Consider the following 21697-nt stretch of genomic DNA (forward strand, 5'->3'; position numbering starts at 1 on the left):
GGAGACAGGAATTCCCCAGTCTTTTGAATGGCATGTTCGCGCAGGTGCAGTTCCCCAGCCCATGACCACAGCGGCTCCTCTTCAGTTTTCTCGTGCAGGCGCAGTCGCCTGGTTAAAGGGACAAGCTTCCCAGCCTGCTTCTAGAGTGGTTCCCCCTATGGTGTGGGACTCTGGGAGGAAGGGATAGCAATTCCTCTTGCAGGGGACATATGGAAGTAGCTGGTACCAGGTTTTGGACCTGGAGAGGAAGATTTTCAGCCACCAGCAGCGGGTGGTGAGGGGATACCTGCCCCCAGTACAGGAGTGGGTAGGGAAAAGGAGACAAACCCAGATTACTGGCAGGCTGCCAGGTATATTAAACAGTGCGGGCTGTTTGCATCAGGGGGAGAAGGTTCCCAGCCAGCTAGGGCTGTGACCCAGGCTCAGGGTCCGTCAGCCAAAGTTTATCGGTTGGACGGAGTATCAATCAGGAAATAGTTGAGGCTTGTAATAAGGGAACATCTATAATTATGGGGGATTTTAACTATCATATTAACTGGACAAATCAAATTGGGCAGGGCTGCCTTGAGGATGAGTTCATTGAGTGTATTAGGGATGGGTTTCTTGAGCAGTATGTAACTGAACCGACCAGGGGGCAAGCAACCTTAGATCTGGTCCTGTGTAACGAGACAGGATTAATTAAAAATGTCCTAGTAAAGGATCCCCTTGGAATGAGTGACCATAACATGGTTGAATTCCATATTCAATTAGAGGGTGAGGAGGTTGTATCTCAAACAAGCGTGCTAAGCTTGAATAAAGGAGACTATGAAGGTATGAGAGCAGAATTGAGCAAAGTGGATTGGGAAAATAGATTAAAGGGTAAGACGATACATGATCAGTGGTGTACATTTAAGGAGTTATTTTACAACTTCCAAAAAAAGTATATTCCACTGAGAAGAAAAGGGTGTAAAAGAAAAGACAGCCATCCGTGGCTAAGTAAAGAAATTAAGGATAGTATTCGACTAAAAACAAGGGCATATAAGGTAGCCAAATCTAGTGGGAGGATAGAGGATTGGGAAAACTTTAAAAGACAGCAAAAAATAACAAAAAGATTGATTAGGAAAGGGAAGATAAATTATGAAAGTAAATTAGCAAAAAATATAAAAACAGATAGTAAGAGTTTTTATAATTATATAAAAAGAAAAAGGGTGGCTAAAGTAAATGTTGGTCCCTTAGAGGATGAGACCGGGAAATTAATGGTGGGAAATAATGGAGATGGCAAAAACACTGAATGAATATTTTGTATCTGTCTTTACAGTAGAGGACACCAAGAATATCCCAACACTGGACAAGCAGGGGGCTATAGGGGGGGAGGAGATAAACACGATCAAAATCACTAAGGAAGTGGTACTCGGTAAAATAATGGGACTCAAGGCGGATAAATCGCCTGGACCTGATGGCTTACATCCAAGGGTCTTGAGGGAAGTGGCGGTAGGGATTGTGGATGCATTGGTAATAATCTTCCAAAACTCCCTGGACTCAGCAAAGGTCCCAGCAGACTGGAAAACTGCTAATGTAACACCCTTATTTAAAAAGGGCAGTACACAGAAGGCTGGAAACTATAGACCGGTTAGCCTAACATCTGTGGTAGGTAAAATTTTGGAGTCCATTATTAAGGAGACAGTAACAGGACATTTGGATAATCATAGTTTAATAAGACAAAGTCAGCATGGTTTTATGAAGGGGAAATCACGTTTGACAAATTTGCTGGAGTTCTTTGAGGAAGTAACATACAGGGTGGATAAAGGTAAACCAGTGGACGTAGTGTATTTAGACTTCCAAAAGGCATTTGACAAGGTGCCACACAAAAGATTATTGCTTAAGATAAAAAATCACGGGATTGGGGGTAATATTCTGGCATGGATAGAGGATTGGCTATCTAACAGAAGGCAGAGAGTTGGGATAAATGGTTCATTCTCAGACTGGCAATCAGTAACCAGTGGTGTTCCACAGGGGTCAGTGCTGGGTCCCCAACTCTTTACAATCTATATTAACGATTTGGAGGAGGGGACCGAGTGTAACATATCAAAGTTTGCAGATGATACTAAGATGGGAGGGAAAGTAGTGAGAGAGGAGGACATAAAAAACCTGCAAGGGGACATAGACAGGCTAAGTAAGTGGGCAGAGACTTGGCAGATGGAATACAATACTGGAAAGTGTGAGGTTATGCACTTTGGCAGGAAAAATCGTAGAGCAAGTTATTATCTTAATGGCAAGAAACTGGAGAGTACTGAAGTACAAAGGGATCTGGGGGTCCTGGTGCACGAAACTCAAAAGGTTAGTATGCAGGTGCAGCAAGTGATTAAGAAGGCCAATGGAATGTTGGCTTTCATTGCTAGGGGGATAGAATATAAAAATAGGGAGGTATTGCTTCAGTTGTACAAGGTATTGGTGAGACCGCACCTGGAATACTGCATACAGTTTTGGTGTCCATACTTAAGAAAAGACATACTTGCTCTCGAGTCAGTACAAAGAAGGTTCACTCGGTTAATCCCGGGGATGAGGGGATGGACATATGAGGAGAGGTTGAGTAGATTGGGACTCTACTCATTGGAGTTCAGAAGAATGAGAGGCGATCTTATTGAAACATATAAGATTGTGAAGGGGTTCACAGAATCACAGAATCCCCACAGTGCAGATAGAGGCCATTTCAGCCCATCGAGCCTGCACCGACACATATCCCACCCGATCACCGTAACCCCTACACCAACACATATCCCACTCTATCCCTGTAACCCCCCTAACACTAAGGGTCAATTTATCATAGCCAATCAACCTAACCCGCACATCTTTGGACTGTGGGAGGAAACCGGAGCACCCGGAGAAAACCCACGCAAACACGGGGAGAATGTGCAAACTCCACACAGACAGTCGCCCGAGGCCGGATTCGAACCCGGGTCCCTGGCGCTGTGAGGCAACAGTGCTAACCACTATGCCACCGTGCCGGGTTGGATCGGGTGGATGCAGGGAGGATGTTCCAGATGATGGGTGAAACTAGAACTAGGGGGCATAGTCTTAGAATAAGGGGCTGCTCTTTCAAAACTGAGATGAGGAGGAACTACTTCACTCAGAGGGTGGTAGGTCCATGGAATATGCTGCCCCAAAAAGCTGTCGAAGCTACATCATTACATAAATTTAAAGCAGAAAGAGACAGTTTCCTAGAAGAAAAGGGAATTAAGGGTTACGGGGAGCAGGCAGGAATTTGGACATGAGTTTAGGTGCGGATCGGTCATGGCCCTGTGGGTAGCAGAGCGGGCCCAGGGGCCGTGTAGCCTGATCCTGCTCCTGTTTCGTGTGTCTAATTCTGTTAGATTCAGGAGATGGTTCTGTGATAGTAGATTGGCGGTTAGGATCAGATCAGCCATGATCTTATTGAATGGCGGAGCAGGCTCGAGGGGCCGTGTGGCGGAGCAGGCTCGAGGGGCCGTGTGGCGGAGCAGGCTCGAGGGGCCAATTGGCGGAGCAGGCTCGAGGGGCCGATTGGCGGAGCAGGCTCGAGGGGCCGATTGGCAGAGCAGGCTCGAGGGGCCGATTGGCGGAGCAGGCTCGAGGGGCCGGTTGGCCTACTCCTGCTCCTATTTCTTATGTTCTTATGTTCTTACCCCACAGAGACGCCCCTCAGAAGGTCTCAGCGGGTCCACAAGCCCAAGATAAGATGGTCACCAGAGTACCCGCCACAAAGTGCAATCTCCCGAGCCCGGGAGGAAACAGACTACAGAGGTCCCCAACTAGCAGCCATAAGCTGCCAGGGACCAGAAGCAGGAGGCAGTCCAGCTTTGCTGCAGGCAGCAGTAATCTGCGACAGTGACACCAGAGATTAACCTGGCCGTCCGGAGATGGGCGGCATTTGTATTATAGCTTTGTGTTCAGTTACCAATGTTTATAGCTTGCTTTTAAGGTGTTTAAATTTTAAGTTTAGAATGTAACTAGTAGTTTTGAGTTTAAGTTCAAGGTTTAAGTTTATAAGTGTGCCAAATGCTTGTATTTTGGTCCGAGGCCGAGGGACCCGACCATGTCTCCACCTAAGACAGCAGGTCAGTGAGAGACCTGGCTGCATGTCCTTTTAAGTTCTTTTGCAGGAGAGTGGACAAAGGAGCAGCCCTGTTCGCCCAGCCTGAGCTGAGCATTGAATGAAGATATGGTTATACAGAATGTTGGGGATCACCTCGCCACTGGACGAATCTAGGAGGAGTCCCCGCAGCGACCTTCGGGAGAAACCGGACAGGGTCTGGAGGAACCTGCCTATTCATCCTACGTGGAAGAGATGGCCCGAGCTGGGTGGGGCACGGCCCCAACCCAGCACTATCCTCACCGAATTTCACTTGCGGGAAACCTAGCTATTGAGGAGTCATGGTGGGGAAGCGCGGGCACCTTGTCAGATAGGGACGGGTTTCCACAGAAGCACGGGGTTTATCTGCTTTTATTGATGAATTTAAAAAGTCTCTATTAAAACCTGAGCCAGTGTGTTGTGAGCCAAAGAGCCTTGTGTCCAATGCGGGGAATAAAGGCCCACAGCCTCCCCGGGCCCCGGGCCCTGAATAAGGGACTGGAGAAACTCGCTGCCCTGCGGATCAGACAATCAGCCGGCACTAGTCCAGCCCCTTTGGCTCCCAGATTGGTTGGAGGACCCGCCGCCGGCTCGCTCCTCCAGCCCTGCCTACTGGGTGCCGCTAGTCCCACGCTTTGGGCTCCCCGATTGGTTGGGGGACCCGCCGCCGGCTTGCTCCTCCAGCCCCACCCACTGGGTGCCGCCATTCCTGCCCCTCGGGCTCCCCGATTGGTTGGAGGAACCACCGCCGGCTCGCTCCTCCAGCCCCGCCCCGCTCGCTCCCTGTTGGTAGGAAGCTCCCATCAATCAGGCCCTGGGCTCGGGTCACGTGTTCCTCACCGACTTTACAGAGAAAGCCCCGTGCGGTTGCCGGGCGGAGATGCAGGTCGGCGGGAGCGGGGCCGGGAGATTAATAAACTGTGGGTAGGCCGCACCGCAGAGTTTATAAAGTTGGAGAATGGTCTCAGGCCCGAATGAGATCCAGCAGCCGAATGTGTTCCACCGGATGGCAGCGGTGAGGCTTTTTCTCAGTGACAGGCCCGGATTAGACGCCGCCATCTTGGTGGAGGAAAGACAGACTGGTTCCACCTGTAGCACGGCGCATGTGTGGCCATCTTGGTACAGGAACAGAGAGTGGGCGGGGCTTCAGGGTCCCAGTGACCAGGAGAGACAATCATTGACTCATTGATTTTATTCTCACTCTGCACACAGCGGGTGTGGAACTGAAGGTTTCAGGGTCCCAGTGACCAAGAGGGACAATCATTGACTCATTGATTTTATTCTCACTCTGCACACAGCGGGTGGAGAACTGAAGGTTTCAGTGTCCCAGTGACCAGGAGAGACAATCATTGACTCATTGATTTTATTCTCACTCTGCACACAGCGGGTGTGGAACTGAAGGTTTCAGGGTCCCAATGACCAAGAGAGACAATCATTGACTCATTGATTTTATTCTCACTCTGCACACAGCGGGTGTGGAACTGAAGGTTTCAGTGTCCCAGTGACCAGGAGAGACAATCATTGACTCATTGATTTTATTCTCACTCTGCACACAGCGGGTGTGGAACTGAACCCAACCAGAGTAGAGGGAGGGGGAAAACTGGGAGTGGAGGAAAGAAATGTTGGAGATGGTGCGATGGGTTTGGATTTCAGCACAGGGAGGAGGGAGAGTGTGTGGGACGGGGATTTACAGCTTTGGGGTTAAAATGTGTTATTTTGGTCATATTTCTAGATTTGCCATTTTCTGCCCACAGGGCAATCACAGTGCACTGACCAACACCTCAGCTTGTCAGAATAGGGCAGATGGAACCGAGCCAGAGGCAGCTCTGGGGCTTCATCTTCTGAGCATTGGGCTGGGAAACAAGAAATCCATTGTTTATTGGGCCCTGGGCGAGCACTGCCCTCCCTCCCACAATTTTAATATTTTGATGCATCTGTCTATTTATATACTAGGAATGTTTTAATTGCTTTCATAGCAAAATGCATTTATTATTAAACCTTCACAGAAGCAACTGTGGTAACAATTGAATAAAACTCAGAGAGTTGTGGGGATCTGGAACGCTCGACCTGAAAAGGTCATGAGCTGATTCCATCAATGAGTTTAAAAGGGAGTTGGGCGGGTACTTGAGGATGAGGATCTTACAGGGTTACGGACAACAAGCAGGGATGTGGGATGAAGCACGAGTGCTCTTTCTAAGAGCCAGCACAGGCACGATGGGCCGAATGGCCTCCTTTGTGCTGTATGTTTCCATGATTCTATGAAAACTAACAGAACCAAACAAAGAAATGATCTTCCTTGGTTATTGATCATTTCACTAAATTTCAACAGAGTTCTCTATACACCAACAACAATTTACATTTATATAGAGCTTTTAAATCATCTCAAGGCACTTTACAGTAGGGTAATGTGATTAAATAACTCTGTGTTCTGGCATTTGTATTGTCTGTTGTACTTGTTAATGTCTGGAATGTTCTACAGGTGTAGCCACTAATGCTCCTCCCTAGCCCCGCCCCTCTGGATCCTTCCGGATTGGTGTGAGTCTTACTCATAAAGGCTGGGTCGGTGATGAATAATGGTTGCCCTGTGTTAACTCAATGCCATGTTCTTACTTAATAAAAGCCTTTCATTTTAAGCTTTAACCTCTTGGATTCAGGCAGCTATTTGGCGCATCAATTTTATTAAGTAACAACTTTTGCAAGATGGATCGATTTTTGAAACCAAAGCGTCTGGATATCGATCCCCATTCGGCAGATGCGTTGAAGAAATTTACGCATTGGCTTCGATGTTTTGAACACTTCATCGCATCGTTCGATCCAATGGTTAACAAGTTGGGTCTTCTAACCAACTTGGTAAGTCATCAAACTTACTTTATAATTGAAGATATTACTACATATGAAGAGGCCCTCGCAGCCCTTAAGGCCCAGTACCTTAAGTCGGTTAATGAAGTATACGCCAGGTATCGTTTGTCTACTTGCAGGCAATTACCCGAGAAATCCCTGGACGATTTCCTACAGGGTCTTAAGGCTTTGACTAAGGATTGCAACTATAAGGCTGTCTCTGCCATATTGTATCAGGAAGAAGCCATCCGCGATTCTTTCATATCTAGCCTCCGATCTAATTATATTAGACAGAGACTCCTCGAGAATGACTCATTAGTTTTAAAAACGGTCGTCGCTACTGCTCGATCATTAGATGTAGCCCAGAAGAATTTAGAAGTGTATGCATCAGCCCATGCATCTCTCTCAGCCTCGTGCGTTCCGAATATGGAGGCATCCATAACACCAAAGGAGCCTCCACTTAATCCTATTGTTGCGGCTGTACCCCATGGGTCTAAGTGTTATTTTTGTGGCCAATCTAAACACCCCAGGCAAAGATGCCCAGCCAGAGAGGCTACCTGTTTTAAATGTACGAAACGGGGACATTTTCATAAAGTGTGTAAGGGTAATCCTGTACCCGATGTCTTCTCTGCTGCTGCCTATCGTTTTACTCTAGCCTCGGTTACGGTTGACCAGACCATACTGTGTTCCTTGTCGAAATCTATGATGGACATCAAGATTAATGGTCGTCCTACTGGGTGTTTGATAGACTGTGGCAGTACTGAAAGTTTTATACACCCCAACCTTGTTAACTCCTGTTCATTGAAGGTGTATCCTACTCGAAGTGAAATCATGATGGCGTCCAAGTTCCTTACTTCGGAGGTAACTGGATATTGTAAAGTCACATTGACCGTTAAGGATACAGAGTATAAGGACTTTAAACTCCCCATATTACCTCAGTTGTGTGTGAACTTAATTTTAGGCTTGGACTTCCAGTGTCAGCATGAGAGCATCACTCTTAAGTATGGTGGATCCCAGCCTCCGCTCACAGTCTGCAGCCTTTCTACTTTAAAAATAAGTCTGCCTTCTTTGTTCGTGAACCTTGCTCGTAATTGTAGACCTATCGCGACTAAGAGTCGACGGTATAGTTCAGAAGATAAAAAATTTGTAAAAGAGGAAGTGGAAATGCTTCAACGGGAGGGAATCATCAAACACAGTAATAGCCCGTGGTGTGCCCAGGTGCTGGTGGTTAAAACTAATGAAAAGAAAAGACTTGTGGTCAATTGTAGTCAGACTATAAACTTGTATACCCAATTAGATGCCTACCCTTTGCCTCGTATTTCTGAGATGGTGAACCAGATAGCTCAGTACCGCGTGTTCTCCACCATTGATTTAAAGTCTGCCTACCACCAACTCCCCATCAAAATAGAAGACCAACCTTATACGGCCTTCGAAGCTAATGGGCGCCTGTACCAATTCCTTAGGGTGCCCTTTGGAGTGACGAATGGGGTGATGTGCCTCAATAATTCCGAGACCCGATGTTAGTGAAACAAAACAAGGCTTTTATTAACTTAGAAAGTAACACGTAAGAGAGAGAGGTATCTTCCTTCTGGAGACTGAGGCCAGACTGAGCTAGCTTACAGAAGGGGCCAGGTATGGGCGGAGCCCTACACACAGCACATTCCAGCACATTCCAATAAACAATACAATGAGGACTGGGGGAAGGGAAATGACACTGAAACCGACCACAGTCACAGGCAGTGATGAATGGAATATTTCATCACATTCACCCCTTCTATAGATTTAGTCTGTTCGGGGGTTTGATAGTCCTCTGCGACCGACGTGGCTGTTGTGGTGCCGCGGGTGTCGGCTGGGTGTCCCCGGTAGCCTCCTGGGTCTCTGCCGGGGGTGCCGCCAGGGTTGTTGAAGGGGTAGTTGGTGGGGGTGCCATTGGTCGATGTTCTTCCGGGGGTGATGAAAGAGTAGTGGGTGGGTAAGAGTTGCTGTGATCGTTGTTGCTGCTATTGCCGTGGTTGTTGTCGATGCCGGCTGGGGCGACGTCTTTTATGGACACGGTGTCCTCCCTTCCATCGGCGTGCCGGACATATGCGTATTGGGGGTTGGCGTGGAGTAGGTGTACTGGCTCCACGAGAGGGTCCGTCTTGTGACCCCTCACATGCCTTCGCACAAGTACCGGACCTGGGATGGAGAGCCATGATGGCATGGATACGCCTGAGGTGGATTTCCGGGGAAAGACAAACATTCGTTCATGAGGCGTGGCATTAGTGGCCGTACACAATAGTGACCGTATCGAATGGAGCACATCCGAGAGGACTTCCTGCCAGCGGGAGATAGGGAGGCCCTTGGTCCTTAGAGCTAGAGTGACTGCTTTCCATACTGTCCCGTTCTCTCGCTCCACTTGGCCGTTACCCCGGGGGTTGTAGCTGGTGGTACGGCTCGTGGCGATCCCCTTGGACAGCATGTACTGGCGTAGCTCTTCACTTATGAAGGACGCCCCCCTATCCGTATGGATGTAGCTCGGCATACCGAACAGGCAGAACAGGCTGTTGAGGCATTTAATGACCGTGGCGCTGGTCATGTCTGGGCAGGGGAAGGCGAATGGGAACCGGGAGTATTCGTCCACAATGTTCAGGAAGTAAACATTGCGGTCGACGGACGGGAGGGGGCCCTTGAAATCTAAGCTGAGCTGCTCAAAGGGCCGTGTAGCTTTGATTAAGTGGGCTCTATCAGGGTGGTAGAACCAAGGCTTGCACTCAGCGCAAGTGCGGCAGTTCCTGGTCAGAGACCGAACTTCCTCAATCGAGTAGGGTAAGTTACGGGACTTTATGAAGTGGAACAGCCGCGTGACCCCTGGGTGGCAGAGGTCGTTGTGGAGGGTCTGTAGCCGATCCCCGGTGGCGCTGGCACACATCCCTCGTGAGAGGGCGTCAGGGGATTCGTTAAGGGCCCCTGGCCAGTAAATGATGTCGTACTCGAAGGTGGAGAGCTCGATCCGCCACCTAAGAATCTTATCATTTTTAATCTTCCCCCTCTGTTTATTATTGAACATAAACGCTACCGACCGCTGGTCGGTAAGTGGGGTGAAGCGTTTGCCAGCTAGGTAGTGGCACCAGTGGCGCACTGCCTCCACGATGGCTTGGGCCTCCTTTTCCACGGAGGAGTGCCTGATCTCGGGCCCTTGGAGGGTCCTCGAGAAGAAAGCTACGGGCCGCCCCGCCTGGTTGAGGGTGGCCGCCAAGGCGAAGTCAGACGCATCACTTTCCACTTGAAATGGAGTGTTCTCGTCCACTGCCTGTAGCGTGGCCCGCTCAATATCCTGCTTAATGCTTTTGAAGGCGGCGTGGGCCTCAGCAGAGAGCGGAAAAGAGGATGCTTTCAAGAGGGGGCCGGCTTTTTCGGAGTAGTTGGGGACCCATTGGGAATAATAAGAAAATAACCCCAGGCACCTTTTCAGGGCTTTGGGAGTGTTGGGCAGGGGCAGCTCCCGTAGGGGGCGCAATCGGTCGGGGTCTGGTCCGATTTCCCCATTCTCCACCACGCTGCCTAGTATGCAGAGGCGCGTGGTGTTGAAAATGCACTTGTCCTCGTTGTATGTGAGGTTGAGTTTTTGTGCGGTTTCCAGGAACCTCTTGAGGTTCGAGTCGTGATCCTGCTGATTGTGGCCGCAGATGGTGACATTGTCGAGGTAGGGGAAGGTTGCCTGCAAGTGGTGGTCATCGACCATGCGGTCCATCTCCCTCTGAAAGACCGAGACCCCATTCGTCACCCCAAAGGGGACTCTGAGGAATTGGTAGAGGCGTCCGTTCACCTCGAAGGCGGTGTACGGGCGGTCCTCTGGTCTGATAGGGAGCTGGTGGTATGCTGACTTGAGGTCGATGGTGGAGAACACCCGGTATTGGGCGATTTGGTTCACCATTTCTGATATGCGGGGTAGCGGGTAGGCGTCTAGTTGGGTGTACCTGTTGATCGTTTGACTATAGTCGATCACCATCCGTTTCTTCTTGCTACCCTTTACCACTACCACTTGGGCGTGCCACGGGCTGTTGCTGCATTCAATAATGCGCTCTTTCAGGAGCCTGTCTACCTCGGTCGCGATAAACCGCCTGTCCTCCCAGCTGTACCTCCTGCTTTTGGTCGCTATTGGCCGGCAGTTAGGGGTAAGGTTCGCGAATAGCGAAGGCGGCTTTACCTTCAGGGTAGCCAGACCGCACACTGTGAGGGGCGGCTGGGACCCACCATACTTGAGCGTGATGCTTTGGTGGTTGCACTGGAAATCCAGGCCCAAGATCACGCTTGCACATAGGTTCTTCATGATTAATACTTTAAAATTATCGTATACAGTTCCATTAACGCCCAATTGTACCGTGCAGTAACCCAGAATGGTCGATGCCTGGGTTTTATCAGCCATAGAGATGGTACCCTGAGCAGGGACCACCTTTAGGGAGAGTTGTTGTGCCAGTTCTGGGTGGATAAAACTCTCCGTGCTTCCACTGTCAATTAAACATTTAACCCGGCACCCGTTTACCTCGATGTCCACCATTGATTTGGATAGCGGGTGCGGCCTGGTCTGGTCCACTGTGACCGATGCCACTGTAGGGCCCTGATCGATACAAGATGGCGTCCACGCTGTCTGCTCATAAGATGGCGGACCCCACGAGGTCGGGCAAGATGGCGTCCAAGATGGCCGCTCCCACGGCGCACACGCGGCGGTGGCGGGTTTTCCGGCGGTTGGTTTTCCGGCGGGGTTCCCTCTGCACACCTTCCCGAAGTGCCCCTTCTTACCGCACTTAAAGCAGGTGGTGCCTTTCGCCGGGCACAGGTTTCTGGTGTGTTTTGGCTGCCCGCAGAAGTAGCAGTTGGGTCTCTGACGCGTCGCGGCTGTCGTAGGGCTTCTGGGGGGAGAGCGGGGCCCCGCCGGTGTCGGGCTGCCGGGCGGGGAAGATGCCTTCCAAGATGGCGGTGCCCTCGGTGCACACGTGGCGGCGTGGACGGCGTGGGCTGAAGAGTAGGCGTCCGAGTTTCTCTGGGCCACATCCAGGGATCGCGCGGTGTCCGCAGCCTGTTTCAGGTCCAACCCCGTTTTTTCCAGCAGTCTTTGCCGGATGTAAGTGGAGCTGAGGCCTGTGATAAAGGCATCGCGAACAAACTCGTCAGTGTACACTGCGGCTTTTACATCTCGGCACTTGCAGTCTTTGCCAAGCATTTTCAGGGTGCTTAGGAACTCCTCCACCGATTCCCCAGGTCGCTGTGCGCGAGTAGCGAGCAGATTCCTAGCATACACCTCATTCGTAGGCTGCTGGTAATGCGCCTTTAAGATGTCGCAGGCGGCCAGGTACGTATCGGCGTCTTGGATGAGGGGGTAAACCCGGTGGCTTACCCAATTCCGCAGAATTCTGAGTCTCATCCTCGCAGCGTCCGTAGCGTCTTTGACGGCTGCGGAATTGTCCAGGAAGAATTCCATACACTCAAACCAGTGTCCGAAGCGTGCTGATGCGTCCGGAGCATGTTGATCCAAATCCAAACGTTCGGGTTTCAGGAGTTGATCCATAGTGTTGAAAAATAAGTTAATAAAATTGATGTGCCTCAATAATTCCGAGACCCGATGTTAGCAAAACAAAACAAGACTTTTATTAACTTAGAAAGTAACACGTAAGAGAGAGAGGTATCATCCTTCTGGGGACTGAGGCCAGACTGAGCTAGCTTACAGAAGGGGCCAGGTATGGGCGGAGCCCTACACACAGCACATTCCAGCACATTCCAATAAACAATACAATGAGGACTGGGGGAAGGGAAATGACACTGAAACCGACCACAGTCACAGGCAGTGATGAATGGAATATTTCATCACATGGGGTATCCGTCTTCCAACGGGAGATGGATCATATGGTGGATGAATACGCATTGGAAGCAACATTCCCGTACCTGGACAATGTTACTATCTGTGGCCGCAACCAACGGGAGCATGATCCTGAAAGATTACGCCCACTTAAGGAATTACCTTTACCTCACACTGTAAAAGCTTTAAGAAGGTGTCTGGGATTCTTCTTGTACTATGCCCAGTGGATGGCTAGCTACTCAGATAAAGTCCGACCTCTTATTAAGTCGACGTCTTTTCCGCTATCGGCGGAAGCTCAGGAGGCTTTCTTTAATATCAAACGGGACATGGAGAAGGAAGTGGTATGTGCTGTGGATGAGAAGATCCCTTTTCAAGTGGAAAGTCAATGCATCTGATTTTGCATTGGCAGCAACTCTTAACCAAGCTGGTAGACCAGTAGCTTTCTTCTCTCATACATTGCAAGGACCAGAAATTCGACATTCTTCAGTGGAAAAGGAGGCACAGGCGATTATTGAAGCAGTCAGGTATTGGAGGCATTATCTCGCTGGCCGACGTTTTACGCTCATTACTGACCAGCGATCTGTGGCCTTTATGTTCAACACTAAGCAGAGAGGCAAGATCAAAAATGATAAGATTTTAACATGGCGAATAGAACTGTCAACATATGACTATGATATTCAGTACAGGCCTGGAGTATTCAATGAGCCGTCGGATGCTTTGTCATGAGGAGTATGTGCTAGTCTGGGTATAGATAAGCTTCAAAGTCTCCATGACGCACTCTGCCACCCTGGGATTACCAGAATGAACCACTTCATTAAGTCCCACAATCTACCCTATTCTATTGAGGAGGTCCGGACAATGACCAGAACCTGTCGTGTTTGTGTTGAATGCAAACCCCGCTTCTATAAGCCGTCCAAGCCAGCTCATCTTATTAAAGCAACTCGACCATTTGAGCATTTGAGTCTTGATTTTAAAGGTCCCCTTCCATCGAGCGACCGTAATGTCTATTTTCTTAATATTACAGACGAGTACTCTCGGTTCCCTTTTGTTATCCCCTGTCCGGATGTGACCAGGGCTGTTGTAATTAAATGCCTCTGCCAACTGTTTTCCTTGTTTGGCATGCCTAACTATATACATAATGATAGGGGTTCTGCCTTTATGAGCGAAGAATTGCGACAGTTTTTGTTATCGAAAGGGATTGCAACAAGTAGAACTACCAGCTATAACCCTCATGGTAATGGTCAGGTCGAGAAAGAAAATGCGACAGTGTGGAAGGCTATCGTATGGTCTCTGAAGTCGCGAGGCCTGCCGACCTCTCGCTGGCAGGATGTCCTGCCAGACGTGCTGCATTCCATAAGGTCTCTTTTGTGTACAGCGACGAATGCCACCCCTCATGAAAGGATGTTTAGCTTTCCAAGAAAAGCTACCAATGGAGTACTGTTACCCACATGGTTGACGACCACGGGCCCTGTGTTGTTGCGCAGACATGTGAGAGGCCACAAGACTGATCCACTGGTGGAGGAAGTACAACTCCTCCATGCTAATCCCCAGTATGCGTACATTCAATATCCGGATGGGCGAGAGGATACGGTCTCTATTAAAGATCTTGCACCCGCTGGAGCTCGAAAAGAGTTCGACTCTGAGAGTAGAGTTTTCAATCGTGGTATTGGACCTTCAGAGACACAAACCCTCAGTGTGGAAAACACTGATGATTCTGGGACTTTGAATGAACTGGAGTTAGTACTCTGGGAGGAGCCTCAGCAAGAGTTACGTCATTCCCAGAGGACTATTAGACCTCCTGACAGACTGAATCTATAGCAGGGGGTGAATGTGATGAAATAACTCTGTGTTCTGGCATTTGTATTGCCTGTTGTTGTTGTACTTGTTAATGTCTGGAATGTTCTACAGGTGTAGCCACTAATGCTCCTCCCTAGCCCCGCCCCTCTGGATCCTTCCGGATTGGTGTGAGTCTTACTCATAAGGGCTGGGTCAGTGATGAATGATGGTTGCCCTGTGTTAACTCGATGCCATGTTCTTACTTAATAAAAGCCTTTAGTTTTAAGCTTTAACCTCTTGGATTCAGGCAGTTATTTGGCACATCAGGTAATAAGACAATAATCGACACACATATTTTGTTTGTGATCCAGTGCACTTACACAAAGTTCCTTCACAACTGTAACAATTTTATTGCGGTTGCTGTGAAGGCTGCGCTCACTCTACTCGTACACCTGGTCTCCAAAGGAGGCAAAACAGGACTAATGCTGCCGACCTCAGCTCTTTTTGATCAGAAAATATCAACTGTTTCGCCTCACCAGGAAATGCACAAAAGAGGCAGCAGTGCTGATTGGCTGCCCAGGGAAGTCCTATTTAGATTAAACTCCTTCACCCAGAGGGTGCTGAGAATGTGGAACTTGCTGCCACAGGGAGTAGTTGAGGCGAAGAGCATGGATGTATTTAAGGGGAAGCTGGATAAACACATGGGAGAAAGGAATAGAAGGAGATGCTGATAGGGTGAGATGAAGAGAGATGGGAGGAGGCTCGTGTGGAGCATAAACACCACATGGACCAGTTGGGCCGATTGGCCTGTTTCTGTGCTGTACAATCTGTGTAATTCTATGTAATAAGAGAGGAGAGAATGTTCCATAGAAACTAGAATTATCTGTTCCAAATTTTAATCCTGAACTTACAGTGATGTCTTTTGTAAACTGCTTTTACAGGGAATATCGGCCTTTGAATGTGGAAGGAGAAATGTTTGCCTGTTCTGTCTGTGGGAAAAGATTTCGAAGATCGGTGTGACTGGAAAAGCACCGAGACACACGCACCCGAGTGAGAGTGTTCCAGTGCACTGACTGTGGAAAGAGCTTTAAACAGTTACACAGTCTGAAAAAACATCGCACCGTTCACAGCGGGGAGAAACCGTACACGTGTTGTGCGTGTGGATGAGGCTTCAACTGATTCAGCTCCATGTCCCAGCTGGAAACTCATCGATGCAGCGAGTTCACACCGGGGAGAGGCCGTTCACCTGCTCCGAGTGTGGGAAGGGATTCACTAATTCATCCAACCTGCTGATACACCAGCACATTCACACTGGGGAGAGACCGTTCACCTGCTCCATGTGTGAGGAGGGATTCATTAATTCATCCAACCTGCTGATAAACTAGCACATTCACACTGGGGAGAGGCCATTCACCTGCTCTGTGTGTGAGAAGGGATTCACTAATTCATCCAACCTGCTGATACACCAGCACATTCACACTGGGGAGAGACCGTTCACCTGCTCCGTGTGTGAGAAGGGATTCACTAATTCCTCTGACCTTCTGAGACACCAGCACATTCACACTGGGGAGAAGCCATTCACCTGCTCCGTGTGTCAGAAGGGAGTCACTAATTCCTCTGACCTTCTGAGACACCAGCGCTTTACACTGGGGAGAGGCCATTCGCCTGCTCCGTGTGTGAGAAGGGATTCACTAATTCCTCTGACCTTCTGAGACACCAGCACATTCACACTGGGGAGAGGCCCTTCACCTGCTCAGTGTGTGAGAAGGGATTCAATCAGTCATCCAACCTGCTGGCATACCAGCGAGTTCACGCCGGGGAGAGTCCGTTCACCTGCTCAGTGTGTGAGAAGGGATTCAATCAGTCATCCAACTTGCTGAGACACCAGCACGTTCACAAGTGACTGCAGAGGTTCGATTCTGCTGTTATTGCTGCTGTTAATCACATCCAGGACTGAACCATGTTCATTCTGACAGTTGGGGTTTGTTTCTGCTGATGTTAATAACCCCTATAACTGGGCTGGATTTTAATATTCTGGATATATAGCTGATTGAGTTGTCGGGGCAACAGTGTCCCTTTAAGTACTGCTGTCTGATCTTTCCCCTTAATTTCTGATGTGTGTCCCTGAAATATTTTACAATAAAGTTATGACCTTTTACTTCAATTGTATATTAATCTTTGCTATAAAATCTACAATTCATTGTCTGAAAGATTCCATTGATTATCATCTCCAATTAGAAAGTGCTGATTAATCCTCGCTGACAACTCTTACTGACTTACACATTATACACAGTGGCACCTCCATTATCCACCAGAAAGAAGGGGAATGGGAATTGGTGGAGAATCGAGAGTCCCCAAATGTTGCCCCTCCCATCTGGTACAGCAATCCCCTCGGCACGGGAATGGAGACAAGTCCAGTTATAGTGACGGGATGAGTTAAAGGTATTTACGCAGATGGGTGGAAGGTGGGAAGTGGTGTTCCACGGGGATTGGTGCTGGGACCACTGTTGTTCACCATTTACATGAATGATTTGGACTTGGGAATCAGAAGTACAATTTCAAAATTTGCTGATGACACTAAATTGGGGGGTGTAGTTAATACTGAGGAAGACTGCGATAGCATCCTTGTAGAATTATTCAGTTGTGTTCAGTAAATAGCACCATCTATTAATTTGCTTTGACTGATCACATCACTATATAGTTATGTGAAAAACAGAAATTATTAACAGCTCCCAATTTCAGAATTGTCAGATTCAAACTCAACTTCTTCCAAGTACAATCTAACATTTCAAAAATTGTAATGGATGTAGGCGAGATATTAGGACTGTTATCTAACACAATCCAAACACAGTGACACACTGACAGATGGGCAGGTGTAGCTTCACAGCGAATCCTTTCAAGCCTCACTAAAAAGTGGCAGACTGGCAATCCATTGTTCACTGATGGGGTTGTGATCTTTGTAAATTAAGAAATGGAAATGTGTCACCAGGCAACAGAAAAAGGTCATTACAACACGACATAAACAGACTCTTCAGGTGTGAGACATCAGACTTCAGAACAACATGTCTGCCAGCTCTGGCCACAAACCTCAGTACAGTCAACCTTTCAGCAGCTGCAGCCCTGATTAAATATCTAGTAGTTTAACATGTCTAGTAGAACTTTTGTATCAAAATAGAAGAAATGTATTTGTGACACACACACAATTAATAATTAATTATTAACCCTCCTCTAACCTTTTAGGGGTTAGGGGAAGTTGAAAAGGTAGGTTCAATTTATTTTATTTCAGGAGCCTAACCTAGGTGGAAAAGGTTCCAGGACAGGAGGCGGCAGTGAAAATACAACACCAGAAAACAGGTAGGTGACTGGTTGGTGAGTACTTTCACAAACTTATTCTAAGTAGAATTCAATAATTAAGCTAAATCGTAGTAAATAAAAGGGTATTGTAAGGGTTAAGTCATGGAAGGGCAGCTCGGACCCGTGTCATGCTTCTCCTGTGCCATGTGGGAAATCAGGGACACTGTCCCTGACAACTATGTGTGCAGGAAGTGTGTCCAGCTGCAGCTCCTAGCGGACCGCATGGCGGCGCTGGAGCTGCGAATGGACTCACTCTGGAGCATACGCGATGCTGAGGATGTTGCGGATAGCACATTCAGTGAGTTGGTCACACCGCAGGTAAAGGCTAGGTCAGACAGTAAATGGGTGACCAAAAGGCAGGGTAAAGGCAGGAAGGTAGTGCAGGAGTCACCTGCGGTCATCTCCCTCCAAAACAGGTTTACCGTTTTGGGTACTGTTGGGGGAGATGACTTATCAGGGGAAGGCACCAGCAGCCAGGTTCAGGGCACCATGACTGGCTCTGCTGCACAGAAGGGCGGGAAAAAGAGGGATAGGGCTATAGTGATAGGGGATTCAATTGTAAGGGGGATAGATAGGAGTTTCTGTGGCCGAGACCGAGACTCCAAGATGGTATGTTGCCTCCCTGGTGCAAGGGTCAAGGATGTCTCGGAGCGGGTGCAGAGCATTCTGAAGGGGGAGGGGGATCAGCCAGTTGTCGTGGTACATGTAGGTACCAACGATGTAGGTAAAAAGAGGGAGGAGGTCCTACAAGCTGAATTTAGGGAGTTAGGAGCTAAATTGAAAAGTAGGACCTCAAAGGTAGTAATCTCTGGATTGCTACCAGTGCCACGAGCTAATAAGTTTAGAGAGAGTAAGATAGATAAGCTAAATACGTGGCTTGAGCAGTGGTGCAAGGGAGAGGGATTTAAATTCTTGAGGCATTGGAACCAGTTCTTGGGGAGGAGTGACCTGTACCAAGGGGACGGTCTACACCTGAACTGTGAGGGAGCCGATGTCCTCGGGGTAATATTTTCTAGGGCGGTTCGGGAGGATTTAAACTAATTTGGCAGGGGGATGGGAACCTAGGTAGTGGAAAAGAGGGAAGTCATATGAAGTCAGAAATAGATGGTAGAAAGGTGAGAAGCAATAAGCAAAGGAGAGAAACACAAAGGGCCAAACTAATTCATAATGAGAGTGTGAAAAAAGCAAGCCTGAAGGCTTTGTATCTTAATGCTAGAAGCATTAGGAACAAGGTGGATGAATTAGTTGTGGAAATAGAGGTAAACAAGTATGATTTGATTGGGATTACAGAAACGTGGCTGCAGGGTGGGCAAGGCTGGGAACTTAACATCCAGGGATATACAATATTTAGGAAGGATCGGCAAAAAGGTAGGGGAGGTGGGGTAGCATTGCTGGTAAAGGAGGGGATTAATGCAATGGAAAGGAAGGATATTAACTCGGATGAAACGGAATCTGTATGGGTAGAAATGAGAAATAGCAAGGGGAGGAAAACGTTAGTGGGTGTGATATATAGGCCTCCAAATAGTAATATGGAGGTGAGGGAAGGCATAAAAAGGGAAATTAGAGAAGCGTGCGATAAGAGCACAGCTGTCATCATGGGTGACTTTAATTTACATATTGATTGGACTACCCAAATTAGTAAAAATTCTGAGGAGGAGGAATTCCTGGAATGTTTTCGGGACGGTTATCTGGACCAATATGTCGAGGAGCCGACTCGAGATCAGGCCATTTTAGACTGGGTATTGTGCAATGAGAAGGGACTTATCAGCAATCTTCTTGTACGAGGCCCCTTGGGTCAGAGCGATCATAATATGATCGAGCTCTCAGTCGAGATGGAGAGTGAGGAAATTGAATCAGAGACTAAGGTCCAGAACTTAAATAAAGGGAATTACGAGGGTATGAGATGGGAATTGGGTAAGATTGATTGGGTGGTGTTTCTGGGGGGATTGACAGTGGATAGACAATGGCAAGCATTCAAAGATAGAATGGAAGAATTCCAGAACATGTTTATACCGGTTTGGCATAAAAATAAACCTAAAAAGGTGACTCAACCGTGGATAACGAGGGAAATTAGGGACAGCATAAAATAAAAAAAAAGGGCATATCAACTGGCAAAAAAAAGCACCAGGCCGGAAGATTGGGGGCAGTACAGGATACAGCAAAAGAGGACAAAGGGATTAATCAGGAAGGGGAAAATAGAATACGAAAGTAAACTTGCAGCAAACATAAAGACAGACTGCAAAAGCTTTTATCGGTATATCAGGAGGAAAAGACTGGTAAAATCCCAAGTCGGTCCCTTGCAGTCCGATTCGGGAGAATATATAATGGAGAATAAGGAAATGGCAGACCAATTAAACTCATACTTTGGTTCTGTATTCACAAAGGAGGACACAAATAACCTCCCAGGAATATCGACAAACATAGGGACTAATGAGAGGGAGGAGCTGACAGAAATTAGTATCTCTAGGGATATGGTGTTGGGTAAGTTGAGGGGACTGAATGCCGACAAATCCCCGGGGCCTGATAAACTACATCCTAGGGTACTTAAGGAGGTGGCCCTGGAGATAGCAGATGCTCTAAGGATCATCTTCCGGAACTCCATTGACTCGGGAACAGTACCCGTGGATTGGAGGGTAGCTAATGTTACCCCAATATTTAAAAAGGGGGGTAGAGAGAAAGCAGGGAATTATAGACCAGTAAGCCTTACATCGGTTGTGGGCAAAATGCTAGAGTCCATTATTAAGGATAAAATAGCGGAGCACTTGACAAATGGGGAAAGGATCGGACAGAGTCAACATGGATTTACAAAGGGTAAATCGTGTTTGACTAATCTGCTGGAATTTTTTGAGGAAGTAACTGGTAAAATAGATGGGGGAGAGCCAGTGGATGTGGTGTACCTTGACTTCCAGAAAGCCTTCGATAAGGTTCCACACAAAAGATTATCATGCAAAATTAAGGCTCATGGGATTGGGGGCAAAGTATTAACGTGGATAGAGAACTGGCTGGCGGATAGAAAACAGAGAGTTGGAATAAACGGCTCGTTTTCGGAGTGGCAGGCAGTGACCAGCGGGGTGCCGCAAGGATCTGTCCTGGGACCCCAGCTGTTCACAATATATATAAATGATCTGGATCAGGGAATTGGATGCAATATTTCCAAATTCGCTGACGACACTAAACTAGGAGGAGGGGTGGGCTCTGATGAGGATGTCAGGAGGCTACAGTGCGATTTGGACAGGTTGGGGGAATGGGCGGATACGTGGCAGATGCACTATAATGTGGATAAATGCGAGGTTATCCACTTTGGGGGTAAAAACAGGAGGGTGGATTATTATCTAAATGGCAATAGATTGGGAGATGGGGAGGTGCAGAGGGACCTGGGTGTTCTTGTGCACCAGTCACTGAAGGAGAGCATGCAGGTGCAACAGGCGATTAAGAAGGCAAATGGTATGTTGGCCTTCATATCAAGGGGGTTCGAGTATAGGAATAGGGATACCTTACTACAGCTGTACAAGGTGCTGGTGAGACCGCATCTGGAGTATTGTGTACAGTTTTGGTCGCCCCATCTGCGGAAGGATGTTCTTGCCATGGAAAGAGTGCAGCGGCGATTCACCAGGCTGATACCTGGAATGGCGGGAATGACCTACGAGGAGAGATTGAATAGTTTGGGCTTGTACTCACTGGAGTTTAGAAGGTTGAGAGGGGATCTCATCAAAACATATAAAATTATGGCAGGCCTGGACAGGCTGAATTCAGAGAGAATGTTTCCAATGGCAGGGGAGCACAGAACCAGGGGCCACAGTCTAAAA

General features: G+C 48.1%; 1 long non-coding RNA gene across 1 annotated transcript; it reads left to right on the forward strand.

Moving 5' to 3' along the window:
• The first annotated feature begins 5796 nt into the window (after positions 1-5796).
• On the forward strand, positions 5797-16701 carry LOC147081562 (uncharacterized). Its single transcript, XR_015076540.1, has 2 exons — positions 5797-6937; positions 15479-16701. It is a non-coding gene; the product is annotated as an uncharacterized LOC147081562 (long non-coding RNA).
• Positions 16702-21697: the final 4996 nt, after the last annotated feature.

This window comes from Somniosus microcephalus, unplaced genomic scaffold, assembly GCF_052327205.1.
Source record: "Somniosus microcephalus isolate GS21.2 unplaced genomic scaffold, FLI_Smic_1.0 scaffold518, whole genome shotgun sequence".
NCBI lineage: Eukaryota > Metazoa > Chordata > Chondrichthyes > Squaliformes > Somniosidae > Somniosus > Somniosus microcephalus.